Source organism: Rhamphochromis sp. 'chilingali', assembly GCF_963969265.1.
Source record: "Rhamphochromis sp. 'chilingali' genome assembly, chromosome: 6".
NCBI classification, from domain to species: domain Eukaryota; kingdom Metazoa; phylum Chordata; class Actinopteri; order Cichliformes; family Cichlidae; genus Rhamphochromis; species Rhamphochromis sp. 'chilingali'.
Genome location: NC_137933.1, coordinates 15,743,819 through 15,759,595, shown reverse-complemented (window position 1 = coordinate 15,759,595; position 15,777 = coordinate 15,743,819).

Below are 15,777 nucleotides of genomic sequence, written 5' to 3'. Positions count from 1 at the left end.
TATAAAAGGGCTGTTCAATTAAACAGCACACTCAAAGACATTTGGAAATGACAGAGCAAGCCCACACATAATTCAAAAGAGTTTGATATCAAAAACATAATATTCCAAGATATATTTTACAGCTGTGCAGATGACTGGAAAGCATCTGTTTTCTCAACTGCTCGTCCAGTTCATGGTTGCTGGGAACTGAAGCCTCGTCCAGCTGTCATACAGTGAGAAGCATGGCACACATTGGACTGGTCACCAGGTCATCATAGGACGCACGCACGCACGCACGCACGCACGCACGCACACACACTAGTTGACCTAACTGAATATCTTTGGATAGTGGGAGGAAGCTGGAGTACCCTTTCAAGATCTTTGACCTAAATTAATGAAAAATTAATGAAAAGCCAACAGGAAATCAGTAAAAGCCTGGCGTTCTTAATAATTGATAACGACTCAAGCTGTAGCTTTGCGAACATCAAAATTATCAGTAACATTCTGTAAATGTATAAAATTATAAACATTTCAAAGTGTCAGTTTATGTAACAATGTGGAAGGATGATAATCCCTGGTTATAAACGTTACCTTGTCATTCCCTTCCTGAAATTCTTCATGGGGTTATTTTGATGCAATCACACACTCAGCACTCTATTGAACCGCTTGTTAATGTAAATATCAAGTCAGCCGATCACATGGCAGTAACTCAGTGCAGTTGATTTAAGTGACTTTGAACGTGACGTGGTTGTTGGTACCAGACCGGATGTTCTGAGTATTTCAGAAACTGCTGATTTACTCAGATTTTCCATCATCTCTAAGGTTTACTGAGAACGATTTTAAAAAGAGAAAATATCCAGTGAGAAGCAGTTGATGAGGGTCAGAGGTCAGAAGAGAATACCCAGACTGCTTAGAGGTGATAGAAAGGCAATAATAACTGAAATAGACAGAAGCAGAAGCAGATGCCATGACCATCTCATTATGAATGCAGATTATACATATTGATGGCTGCTTCCCATAGCATAGAGCATCCCATGGGTGCAGTTGACACACAGTGACTGTGTGATGTTGTCATGTCAATATGGACATGGATATGTTACCATCACCTTACTGAATCTATGCCTATCTATCCCTTTGCAGAAATTAGGCTCCATAAATGCTAAAGAGGTAAGTATTATTTCTCAGTTACAGTGAATAGATAGAAAATAAACTGTAGGAAACTAAACAGAAGAAAGAAGAAGAGAAATAACAAGTTAACATATACCAGTGACACAGTCCAGGGCCTGATCAACCCTGGCAGGGCCTCCTTGGATGAGGGTGTCTAGTGATAATGGTCGAAACACCCGATGAATACAATGTCCACTACTGACGATGTGTCCCAAATTTTAAAATGATAAGCTAGATCAGATCTCTAATCCCTAATCCTAACTAAGGAAGGAAAATGGCAGATTAGCCTGGGTAAAAGACTGAAAGTTGAGGCACACAACAACGTGCGCTGCTGGCAAAGTTTCTGGGCTGCCTTTCCTCATAACAGCCATCCCTCAAGAGTCTCTCCATCTAAAGCAATGCATTATCAGGGACTGTAATATCTAGTTTTTTTTTACTGAATGTGTTTGACTCTCACGCTTTCATGTAGTGCACCATTTTTTGGAACTCAACCAAACATCTTGACAGCTTTAGGGTGAAAGATTTCAGTTGGTAACTTCCTTAGTGCTTGGAGGATGAACCGTAACATTACATCAGTGATTACTGACGCAGATTCTCTCAGATCTTTGATGTCACCAACAGGCCAAAATGTTTACTTTTTGTGAAAGATCTCCGTAAGAGACCTCCGATGTAAGCTACACTGTGAGGTTCATGTTGGTGAGCTTTTATCTTTCATCAGCTATTAGACCAACAGAGACCATCTTGTAAAAATATTATGTTTCCACACCCAATAAAGACATAGTTATAGTTCCAGATAACAATGTTGTAAACCACAGTGTATTTACACCACAACGTACATTCAGAAACAAAAATACAAGCCTACAGAAGTAGCAATAAAATGCCTAATTACTATTTATATAAGTCATAGAAGCATAGCTTCTTTTGTAATATTAGTTCAAATGTATGAATATTGCATTATTATCACATTGTAATAACATGTTTGCATTTCAGTGGAGTTTATTATAATGGATTCTCTTGTATAAACAGATGGATATCACCATATCTCAAAAATAACTCATGCTTCACTTACCTAAAAACATAGTCAGCATGAAGGGCCAATTCACATGCAGCAAGTCTGTGTATTTAGGTACAAAGTGTACCTTCATATTTCTAGTGCTGAATCATGCTAGCTTGCACTGGAAGCATTTTCAGACATGTTCTTCTGCAAATGTCAGGAGATGTCTCCCTGAGATTACAGCACAAAACCAGTCGTGCGCACGGAGCAGCAGCCATAACAACAACACAATGTTATCTTCACCCTCCAGAAACTTCCAAACTTCAAGTCTGAGCTGAACGTATTTGTTGTTGGACACTTTTTCTGGGAATGAGAAAAGTCTGCTTTCTTTTTCTTAGAAGACTTGGGAAGTTTGCTGCCTCTCCATGTTTGAGTATTCATGCAGCTGATCCTTCGTGGTCAGACATCATCTTCTCTGCCTCCTCAAATCTAACAACATCTTCTCCTACAAGGAAACTGAAAAGACACCATCTTTTTGTATCTCTCATAAAAAAGTGTTTTTCTCCCTGCTTCCAAAGGACTTCCAAAGAGATGAGCTAAAGAGGGAGGCGTAAAACAAGGCAGGCTCTTTAATAAATGCTGGAGCTGTTTGGTGCGGTTCAAGAAAACAGATTACTCCCATGGGGCCACGGCCAAGCACACAGCACTCTGCTCCACCTTAGTGGACCGGAGCCAAAGGATGACAGAGTTAAAGCTTTTTAATTGCCCGGTTCTGCCGGATGGACAATTTAAATTATAGCAACAAAAAAAAAGTTTTTGTGAACAGTTTAAAAATTCTTAAAATGCTGTTGACAAATAAATCAATAAATCACATCTCATAACTTTTAACTTTTATTAGGTTTGTGGAGGTTTTCATCATCTCATATGATCTTCACCTCGTTTTTTTTTAGCCATACTCGTGAATGGCTCTTAGGATTTTTGTTCAGTTACTCACCGCTTTGATCCAATCAGAAATATTTTGACAAATATTTGATTGCCATAAAACTTTGCCAAAACCATCTGCAGACGATGACTCCAGGGACTTTTCATCCAGCCAATATCAGGTCGAATGTTTTACTGATTCTGGAAAATTGGGAAAAATCTTGATGAATGGGCAAAAACTGTGATATGGACATATTTGGTTTCCAGATAATAAATCTGAAATACCTTTTTCTCCAGCACGACTAAGAATTTCTAGTAAAATATCTCACCAGCTTGGCTGCTATTAAATTTAGTGCACACATTCAACAATAAATTGCAATAAACTTCTTGGGCTTTTGATCTCATGCCAGCATTGGGGAAGATTTGACTTTGCTTAATACTTTTAGTTTTTCACTGGTGCGATAATGTCTGAGTGCAGCTGTTCTGTTTAAATGAAATTATTCAGTTCATGATCTGTAGGTGTTTCTTTTCGATAAATGATCATATTTTATATGTTTTAGAAACCAAATAGATCGTCTCAGAGTTTATATAACATTATTGATTTATGTAAGCAGCATTTCTTGCACTTGTGCCGCCTGAGTTTGGCAGCTGTTTTCAGTTTAAACATGATTTTACTTGGACACATGTATTAAGGCTCGTGACTGGCAGAAAGAACACACAGATATTTACGGTAAGTTGATGGTTTCCCAGATTTACACTGCTTCTACAACCTGAGAAGCAGCAGGGTATTTTTTTTTAATCCATATTCACAGAGTTCTCTCTATGATTTTTTTTGTTTGTTTTGCTTCATAATAAAAGTCTCATGTTTATGGTTGTGCCACCATGACATTTGAGGACATACAGTGATGGTCAACATTAAATTATCTCAATATCTTTAGAATTAATATTAGTTATAATATGGGACTATTTTAACAATAAAAAAAATCTGAGAAGCAAAGTTAATTTGTGATCTTATATTTATGGTTTTTAGATAGCAAAATATAAAACAATATACATTATTTGCACTGAAAATATTTTACACGTTTTAGAACCTATATAATTATGCGTTCAGACACAAAAATATCACATTATTGATCCATATATACTGTGTACATGTGTACAGGTTTATTGAGTTAATTCCTCCTATATCACATGCTGGTATGTTAAATTGCACAATCAGTTAGCACGGAGGTTGTGACTGTGTCATCTATTTTGAAATGTCCAGTTATTTTCAAACACTGCTGAGTTTGCACCAATGTGAAGTTTTAGGTCTTTTTATGCCTGGAAGTTATACTTCTACCACCTCCACTGTTACACAGTGAAATTCTTTTAGCATCATGTTGCTTCTTTTGGTATTAGGCTGACATTCAGCACAAAGTGTTGCGCAGCCTTTGTAAAACCTCACAGAGCTGCTAGCACTAAGCTCTAAACTGAGTTACTTTAAGTGCTCGGATAGAAAAGCATCATTTTCCTTTTCATGACAAACAAGAAAAACTCCAGAACAGCCAGCGATTGAAGCTTTGGGTGATATCAGGGCCCTCTCTCTGTCTTCCACATGTGGAGATCTCCACAATATGCTGAAGGTGTGAATAAATATTTCTACTTGTTCGTTATTGCACGAAGCTGTGAAGTTTGGCCAGTGGTCTGCACATCTGGAGGAGCGTCTCTTTGAGGCGATAAGGACCCGCCCGTGAACCCAGATCTGATTTTCCAGAGTCTTCCTAGAGCAATCCCAACTGTATTTCCATTTTCATCTTTTAAATGATTCAGAGTAAATGTGAAACATTTGGACGTTTTAAATGCAATGCAATCTGTCAGACAGCTGTGGTACGTCAGCTTGGTGTCTGTTCTTGTGCACCCTGCCCCTCCAGGCAGAATGCCCTTAACCTGCAAAGGTCCTTCCCTTCTCAGCAAATCTGTTCAGCCAAGAAATAAACAGAGCCTCACTCTTAAATCATCCTGTTTAGTTCAGCTCAGGCTGCTTTGTACCTGCAGTGTTCTCTCTCAAACATATACAGGATGTGATAGATGGTACCTGCCACTGTTAGAACAAGGCATTACATCTCTGGGCTATACTTTATGGACTTTAAGCAATAATGTGACACAATAGGCAAATAAATAAATTAGATCTTTGACTCTAATGCGTCAGTGAAAAGAAGCAGAAGTTTGAACCTGGCTTCATCCAACATTCTGACAAAGCAGACATCAGTGACTTCTGCTAGTGAAATTTCAGCCCTGTTTATCTTCCTCTTAAGCTTTTAATTAATCAAAGTCAGAGAGAAAATGATCATAGTTTAAACCATCAGTTACCACCTGCCTTCTAGCCTCTTTCACCAAAACGCATAAGAGAGATCAAATGAATTGCAAAGATGGAAGCAAGTAGTTATTCTACCTCTAGGGATTCATGTTTTATGACTTTATTCGTCCCTTATTTCTTCCAAATTCTGACCTAACTATCCAAATGTTGCAGGGGTAACCCAGACTCTTCAGATCAGCCAAAGTTTTTCTAATGCTCAGTTGAAAAATTTTGCTGAGTCTGTGTAAATTGTAGCCTCAGTTTCCTGTTCTTAGCTGACATTAGCAGCCAGTCTGGTCTTCTGCTGCTACAACGCATCTGCTTCAAGGTTCAGTGTGCTATAAGTTCAGAGATACTGTTTCGCTTTGCTTGGTTGCAACAAGTGGTTATTTGAGTTACTGTTGGCTTTGTATCAGCTTGAGGCACTCTGGCCATTCATCTCTGTGTGCTTTTAGGGTCATTGTCCTGTTGGAAGATGACCCTTCACCCCAGTCCAAAGTCCACAGTGCTCTGGAGCAGGTTATCATCAAGGATGTCTCTGTATATTGCTGCATTCATCTTTCCCTCAACCCTTACTAGTCTCCCAGTTCTTGCTGCTGAAAAACATCCCAACAGCATAACGCTGCCACCACCGTGCTTCACTGTAGGGGAGGAATTAGCCAGGTGATGAGCAGTGCCTGGTCTACTCTAGAAATGATGCTTCACATTCGAAAGACTTCAATCTTTAGTTCATCAAACCAGAGAGTTTTGTTTCTCATGGTCTGAGAGTCCTTCAGGTGCCTTTTGGTAACCTCCAGCTGGGATGTGATGTGCCTTTTACTGCTTCTGTCTGGCCACTCTACCAGGCAGCCCTGATTGGTGGAGTGCTGCAGAAATATTGGTGACTGGAGCTCTGTCAGTGTGACCATTGGTTCCTCGGTCACCTCCATGTCTGACACACTTTAACTTTAATCACTCATACTGGAAGAGTCCTGGTGGTTCCAAATTTCTTCTATTTACAGACTGATGGAGGCCACTATGCACCGAGACTCTGGGAGACTCTTCTCTATACACTTCCGCAGATCTGCACCTTGATACAATCCTGTCTCAGAGGTCTACAGAAAATCCTTTGAACTTCATGGCTTGGTTTGTGCTCTCACATGCACTTTATGTAGACTTTTCAAATCATGTCCAATTAACTCAATTTACTATGGGTGGACTCCAGGCAAGTTGAAGAAACATCTGACAGATATCAGTGGAAACAGGATGCACCTGAGCTCAATTTTGAGTGTTGTGGCAAAGGCCATGAATTCTTAGGTAAATGTTATATGTTTGTCTCTTGGTTTTAATAAATTTGCATTATTTCAATCTAACATTTTTCACTTTGTCATTATTTATTAGTATTTTGTGTAGAATTTTGAAGTGAACAATGCATTGAGATGCTGCCGTTTGATTGGCTGATTAGATCTTTTCATTAAGGACTGTGAGTGCTGAATGAAATCAGATAGATTTGCTTGTGCTCCTGGTACTATGCAGAACATTGGTTAAAATAAGAAGGAAAGTAAGGCCATAGTAGCAAATGATGTGAATGTTTCAAGGTTTAAAAATATAACATAAAAAATGCTTCAAGTGTTATGCCAGACTCAGTGTAAACACTGAATTGTTTGAATTTGTTCTCTTTTTAAATATACTTATCCAGTAAATGAAGCTTCTGGTCTGTATTTAGTGAAGTGGTGTAACAGCAGACCAGACCAAAAGGCAAACATGGTAATTATTATGTTTAACCATCTGTGTTAGAACGACGTCACATTTAGAGACTAATTTTTGGCTTAAACTTTTTGTTACTGTCCCGATTTGTTTTCGTTCTACTTTGATGGGGAATGCTTTGTCCTCTGGGCTTTTTTTAAACTGCCAATTACCTGGAAACGGAAACACTGACTAAGACTTCATTTGTGTTCAGACATGTGCAAAATAGATCAGGTTATACTCATAAGATTAATGGCCAAACTTAAAATTCACAAAGGGAGCCTACATACCTACTCCTTCTTCTAATAACGTGAAGTCATTTCTCCCCCTTGAAGCCATATGCTTCCAATCCACAGGAGAGAGTGAATAAGTGCAGGAATTTACCAGAAACTGTTATCTTTCAAGGCAGATAAACACATCAGGGAATAGCTCACCCCCACCGGAGTGTTTGTTTAAAGGTGCCTCTCGAGATACTGGATGGACAAATGATTGTTAGGGAGGGATTCGATAGTGAACAAGTACACAAAAGCCATCCGGAGCTGTCATAAGAACATGCAATTAAAGCAGCAACGATGATTCGTTTCTAGATGGTTTTATCATGAAGCAAGAAGCAGTGAGGACCTTAGAGGCTGCATTTCTGCACTTTGTTTGTGTACGCTGGTCCTTAGGAGGACGGTGGGTGGGGGTGGGGTGGGCACGTGATTGGTGCATCCTGCAGTCTCTGCTTCCATCTCTGTGGTACAGCAATGACAGTAACCGTAGTGTGATGTCGTTGCCTGGGACTATATTTCCACTCTCTGTCTGTAATGTTCCTCAGTGGTCTCGGAGTGATGATGTCAGCGTCCACAGAGTTTCCACCACAGCACAGAGCCTGCAGAGGGGAAGTGAGTGGGTGTGCGTGGGTTTTGTATGTGCAGTCGGACCAGCTGCGTTTGCACAGAGAAGAGGGTCTGCCGAACAGAACCACAAAACAGAGGTGCTGTTTTTCATTGGTCTAGCCTTCAGGGACTCACCGTCTGGGCTGGTGTTATTTAAGTCAACAATGAACTTGTGACATATTCCCGCATATTCCTGCACACACACACGCACACAAGTTTCTCTTTTAAGATATCAGTGGAAGTACAGCCAAATAAAGAAAAGTCCTTCTGAGTTAGATGCATGAAATATTGTAGTTTTTATTATATAGCTGGAATTCCTAACAGCTTATGGTCGTTTCGGGGAAGTCTGGAGACACTGGTGGGAAGTTTTCTGTTACACAGATCAAGTGGATCTAAAATGTCAGTGCATGGATTTATTAAGCCTAATATTTCTGCCAGATAATGATGCTGTGGCATGTGATATGCTGGGTAATACATTTGTATGCTTTCTGAATATTTTGATAGAGTCGTTTGGATGAAGAGGATTAAAAAAACAGTAGTTAGAAAATATCAACACCTCTTGTCTCTTTCAGAAACAACCTCTTGAGTTTTCCCAGAAGTACAGCTGAGATTCAAAATTTAAACTCCACATAACCTACATCACTCTCTCCCAGTTGCATTCAGGGTCAGATTTAATCATGCTCCTGTCGAGAAAACCAGTTCTCCCACCACTGCTTTAGTTTATGAACAGAAGAGAATGGGAAAGCTAATGATGAGACCGTGAATGCTACTCACTAAACCACACCCTGCTTTATCTTCTAGTTTTCTGTTTGTCCACTAAAATAGCTTTGAAAAATGGACTTCTAGCCTGAAACTAGCTATTAAAACTATAAACTCCTTTCTGAGATGACCAGGCACATGTTTACTGCTGCTCTGGCTTCATTTTTCAGACCCAAAGGTTATGTCCATCTTTTACAGTCATGGCAAAAAGAAACAATGATCTCTGCCAGTTTTGAGGTTGTATGTGTGAGGACACAATAAAGCCACAACACATGACATATATGACCATGTACACCGTATTATTTATCTCACAAAAACTAAACCAAAACACAGAAGCAGTGTGTGAAAAACTAAGTACACCCTAAAGTTGAGTAGTACCTGGTTCTTCTTTTCTTTTTTTGGAACTTACTTTTATTCATCCATCAAACATCAACATCTTAATGTTTGGGATCGTTGCCATGTTGCATGACTCAGTTTCAGCCAAGTTTAGCTGTCAGACAGACGTCCTCACATTTGAGTCAAGTATATTTTGGTATACAGAGGAATTCATGATCAACAGAATGACTGACAGGTGTCCAGGTCCCATGGCTGCGAAACAAACGGTGCTAGGTGTGAGCTGACATGACATTTGTTGTTGGTGGTGTTTTTTTGCTGCTGTGGATTATAGATGAACATCTCCCCTTTGGTCTCATATGCCATTTTTTCAGATGTCCTTTCGTTTTTTCAGATTCAGCTTTGCAAACCTAAAAGGAACATGGTGCTATAATGTTCCTTTTTCTCCAGGCAACCTTAGCAAGCTATAATTGTCTGTTTTCTCTAACTGTATGATCATGAATTTCAACATTAACCTTGGGATGAATTTGGTGGGATCTTGAATTATTCATGGTGCTTTTAAGATCATTGCAACACCTGACCTGTGAATTAATTGCATTTGACTATATATATATATATATATATATATATATATATATATATATATATATATATATATATATATATATATATATATATGCTGCATGCATATATATATATATGCATGCAGCAAAGATGTAGTTTTCCATTTGCAACTTCAGCAGTGTTTAGGTCAAATGTAGTTCAGCCTGAATAACTGTGTCGATATAAACACAAGGACAAAAGTTTTTTTTACATGTTGGAGCATGTGCTGATCACTTATATATGACTTATTACCTGGATCCATGCTTCACACCAGTCTAATGTGTGAGAAAGTCAAGATGTTCCAACTTTTCACCTTGAAATAAATAACATGACTCATGGTCAGATGATGTTAACATCTGCTGCTTGTCTTCAGGAGGTACAAGAGCTGTAATTATAGGAAGTAAGAAAGGGAGAGAGACATCAAACCGGTGCAAACAAACGAATGCATGCGCATACACGGTGAGATGATGTCACGCTTTTTCCGAGCTCCTATCTTCATCTGTTTAATAGCCTTCAAAGCTGTGCAGTGGGACAGACTGTGAGTTTGTATTGTGTCTGAAAAATAATTGCAAAGTAAGGGAGGGTGGATGTGAGGCAGGGTTCAGATGTTGTTAGGAAGGCCTCTATTCGTTTGTTCGTTTGATTCATTGTGTTGTTGCTTGTTATAGTTTCATTATGAAAGAATTTCCTTTCCAAGAGAGTGAGGCTTTTTAAAGGGCTTGTAACTCCACTCTGCTGTGGTGAAGTGTAGTGCTGTGTCAAACAGGGAAAGCTTTAGGAAACTCTTTTCATTTCATTCTTAATGTTTTCTCCATGCAAAAAATTATTCTGCTGGGAAATAATGTAATCAGGACCGTCAATGTGCCCGTCCACAGACTGTGAGTCATTCTCCCGCAGCTTGGCTATGATTTTGCCATGCTGCATTGCCATACACGTGAGTCATAGCAAACCTGCTGCAGCTTATCGTTACCCAAATGAAAGTTTATTATTACAGTAAATTTGGTTTATTTGTCTATTTAGGACATCAGAAAATGTGCTCCGGTAAACCAACTAATAGTCACATTCAAGTACAAAACATTCTGTGAGCTCAGTGTGTTGTGGTTAAAGAGTTTGGGTCTCTGTGCCACAGACAGTAAAACATTCTGGGATTTCCTTCAGACAACAGCACTACGGCAAATGGTCAGAGGAGCGGTGCAGTCAGTGAAGCCAAATGGAGAGGAATACTCAGACTGAGACCAAAAAAGGTAAGTGAAGAAGGGAAGAGGAGAGTGGGGGATGGTGAAATTGGCAAAAAAACAACAACAACAAAAAAAACAAAACAAGGAGGGATAAAACACGAAAAGGTGGAATGATATCTCGCCCACATTAAATTATTCCCTGATGATGCTGCTGCTACTGCGTCATCACTTTCTGTTTGCTTTAGCGCTATTTGAGCCATTGATGGTCTGAAGGACCATTTAGGTCGAACACTTTTCCTGGCATGTGTCTGCGTGGGTTCCTCCTTCCTTCCTCACACAGTCCAAAGACATGCATGTTAGGTTAACTGGTGACTCCAAATTTTGAATGTGAGCATGAATGATTTTCTGTCTCTCTGTGTTAGCTCTGTGGCAGACTGGCAGCCTGTCCAGGTTGCACCTTACGACAGCAGGGATAGGCTTCAGCTCCCCCACAACCCATAATAGGATAAGATGAAGAAAATGGATAGATGGATTTAAATGTCAGAAAGGGGCAACTTATGTGGCTGAAAAAAAGAAGCTTGTGAGATTGTTTACATCACTTTGACTATAATTTTCTTTCCCCCCTTGTTTCAGCCAATCAGCCTCCACTCTGTATACTTTAAATCTCTCTGCTCTTCTGTCATTTTCCCTTTCAGGCTCTCATTTGTTGAACCCACCTCCTCTCCGCTTCACCCTGGTCACTCAGAGCGCCATCCAGGTCTCTTTCTTCATCTTCACCACCACTAGCGCCTATACTTTGAGGGTGTTGTCCTAATTCCTGTCACCGCTGGGATTCTGTTCTGATGTGATGGATCATCAGTTTAATTTTTTAAACTGATGAATTTTTTATGTCAATAAATCATGCCCAGTTCTTCCGAAGCGAATCCAGTAAATCCAGTTTTCTTTGATTTAATACTTCCAAATATAAACTCAGAATCAACTTTCGGATCACTAAATCACTACAGTTATCATTACTGTTTCCCCGGGAATGTAGTTGCCACACAAATGTACGAAATGGATGAAATGGTGGTCTTAAGCCCGCTCAGCAAATATTGTTAATACTGTTGTTAGTACCAACATCTTCAAACAAACTTACCCTCTTCTTAAAATATGGACCGATAATTTCTTAAAAGTATTCACAAAAGCACATTTCCAAAAATTACATGCATAATTATAAGTAACAGTAAGTTGAAATCACAATACAAATAATTTGAAACTGCAAAGAAATCCCTGACTCAAAAACAAGTTTATAATAAACTTACATGCAGCATGACTGCCCCACAAAGCAAACGTGAAACGTACAGCAGACCAAGATGCACTTGGTGAAATCTTAAGTATCTACCAGCTTTCATAATGTTGCTTTTTTGTGATGAAAGCTTATAACATCAGGTGAATTGCTGGCAGGACATTTAATCCTAACAAATCAACAATATCATAACAAATCAATCAATAAATAAATAACACATTTCCTTCCACCTCCAACATCCCATTAAGCTATTATGGAAAGAAATTATGTGTTCATCACCTGATACCTTATCATTATCTTGATAGTGATAAGGTATAGTCCTCTTAGAACCTTATTGTTGCATTCATGATAAATCACACATTAAGAACATGAGATTTCAGAGTGTTCTTTGAACTATTTGACGTAACGAAATTACAAGAATAAAAGCCTGGGAGATTGCTTTACGTCATATTCCTTTTGAATGTGTAAGTTAGACAAAACATGGGACAAATTACTTTCTGCTCTATAAATGGGACTTGAACCACTTCAGGGAAATGTGAACAATCTTGCCGTCTGCTTTAGTAGTTCTTTGTGGAAAGTTTTCCCCTCAAATGATTCCAGTTTCTACTCTAATTACTGAAAGCAATTCAGACTAAAAAAAGGTAACAGGGGCAATTTGTAGTTGGTGTTTAACACTGTTCCTTGTGTTGATAAACAATTAAATATTAAATACATAATTCCTTTAAGAATCCAATTAAAAAGCAGAAGGGTGGAGGCTGGGATGGTGGATAAGCCTCTATCTTCGAAGGCACCTTCTAATTTCCCTTAATCACAAACTTTCTCTGTGCATAATGCACTAACATTAACCAAGCTCACCTAAACCATAGCTCACAGCCATAATTCTTCTAGTTTAACACTACCCTAGATGCCATATCCAAATACTGTAGAAGAAAGACGTTCAAAAGTGGTGGAAATAAATGCAATAGAAATGTAGAACTGACCAAATCCGAGTTTGCTTACTCCTTTAATATTGACTTTCTGGTTTAGAAATAGGATTGTGATTCTCTTTGCATGAGAGGTCACAGTTTACAGTCCTAACATCCTCATGACCCTACCAAAGCTGAAGAGATGCCATTATATCCCCACTGTTAGCCACTGGTAAAATCACTGTGTGGGTGTGAACTGTGATCCAAGCTTCACTCACCAACTACAGCAGACTGCTCATCCACACCCTTTCTGCTCTCACCTCTCTTTAACATCTCTGAATCAAGCAGCCCACGCTGGCACTGCAGATATGGAAGCCAGTGAATTATTTCAAGTAGTGGTGTCAAAACAGAATGCAAACACTGTGTGTCTGCACAATGTGAGACATGGCTGTAGCTCAGGAGGTAGAGCAGGTCAGCTGCTGATCAGAAGGGTTGGTGGTTCGATCCCTGGCTGCCCCACACTGTGTGCCAAATATCCTTGGGATACTAACTCTCTGATGCATTCATTGGAGTGTGAATACTACATAGAAAGCACTTGAAGCATAGAAGAAAGTGCTTGGGTGGATCAGGGAGGTTGTATAACATCCTCTGGGAGAGTAGTAAAGAGTCAGAAAAGTAAGATTACTTCAAACTAGTCCAGTTTTTGATCCTTGGGTGCAGAAATGTGAATTTATTTAGAATTTTCTCTAATCTAGGGTAAGGAGTAGACATAGAGGCTCAAATATATATGCACTAGTTTCAGTCTTTTAACAAGTGCTGCTGAAGGTTCTACAGTATCTTTTAACTTGACAAGGCCAAGGATACCTGGTAGTTTTTATTTGCCAAAAGTACAAGGTATTCTGATGTGTCACCACTTGGCCAAGGTCTGGAAAAAGACACAAACTTTGATTGACACATTTGAAATTGACTGAAATTTGCAGTTGCCCACAATAACAAGGGGTTTGTCTGGAAGAGTAAAGGCGAGGCTTTTCAATCTTAAAATCACCATACATGGTCAAAGATGGCGGTGGAAGCCTCATGCTCTGGGACTGTCTTGCTGCCAGTAGTACTGGTCCTTGCACAAACTGGATGGTATAATGAAGAAGGCATACCTTGAAAAATTTTTCAACTTTCCTGCGTGCTGCACAACAACATTGAATATTTAGTATTTACTGCTGTTTACACTTAGCTAGATTAATGCGATGGTGTTGTGTTTAGTATGTTGCTTTGGGTTTTTTTTGCTTGTAAATCCATGGACCAATACGGCAATGCCACTGCCGTATTGGTCCATGGATTTATGGACCAATACCCAATGGATTTATTTTGCCAATGGCAAAATAAATCCATTGGGTATCCTTGTTGGTCTTCAGACAACAATTCTGACGGCTAAAGAACCAAATGGGACAGGCAAAAAAAAAAAAGAAACAAAAGAAAAATTTTCAACTTCATGCCAAATCAGCATGAGACGGTTAAAACTTGGACACAGTTGGGTTTTCTAACAGGACAATGATCCCAAGCACACATAAAAACTCGTGCTTTTTGAAATGGAAAAGGCAGGCTAACATTAGGCCTTTGGAATTATGTTCTTGACCTCAGACCTATTGAAAATTTGTAGACTATGTTGCAAAGCCAACCAACTAACTTGAATGAACTCTACCATTTCTGAATTTATAAATTTTGCCAGAAGCTTGTTGATGGCTACCAAAGTGTTTGATTGAGTTGCAACTTCCTAAAGGGCATTTAACCAAATATTATTATATTTGAGCCTGTATGTATAGTTTTGATCCTGTGTGGATCCCCCCTAAATTAACTTGTTCACTCGATTCTTATTTTTAAGGTCATGAAAGTAAATGTACAATCACTCCACTTGGAAAAAAGAACAGTTCAAAGAATTTATCAAAAGCCCAAAATTACCATGACATTCATGCCCATGGCGAGTGTATGTAAACTTTTAACCAGACTTGTAAGCCAAGTTTTTGGAGCAGTGGGCAGTCATGGAGAACAGCTCCAGCACTGAGCGTATGCCTTGGTCAGGGGCACTTAACAGGCCAATTTACCTGTCATGGTTTTGATGGATACCAGAACAGACAAGGTGAGAGCATGCAAACGCCAAACAGACATACCTTCCACTGGTTGTACTTGTTTCTGTGAGCTGATAATGTTATGAGCCACAGTGCTGCATGTTATATCATGCAGCACTGATGTCGTACATTTTCCTACGTAGGCTGACTTCACCTGGGATAAAGCAGGTAGTCCTGCTTCGCCATACGGCCCCAGGTGAGCTGGCATGTCCCCGCTGTCTAGACAGGAGAGTGACTAATGGTGATGCTTAAGAAAAGGAACACAGTTAATGACATTTCCCCTAACAGGATTGGAAAGTGTGTTTGCATCATCATGGTACAGCTGAAAAAAAATCCTTGATGTTGGGTATTTATTGCACACAAAGTTGAGGGAATAGTCATCTTTATGCATTAAAATGAACATAGGCAGAGAGCAGACAATGAGAAAACACACAGAGGAAAGAGATCTGATAAGATTGAAATACTTTGTTTTTAACTTATGAAGGTACTGCAAACCTTCCTTTGGCTGCCCTGTGGGGCTCACACTGGGAAAAGGCTTTACGTGGTGGATGTGGAAAGCTTCAGGATGCAGACAGGAAACCTGGATCACTCTAAG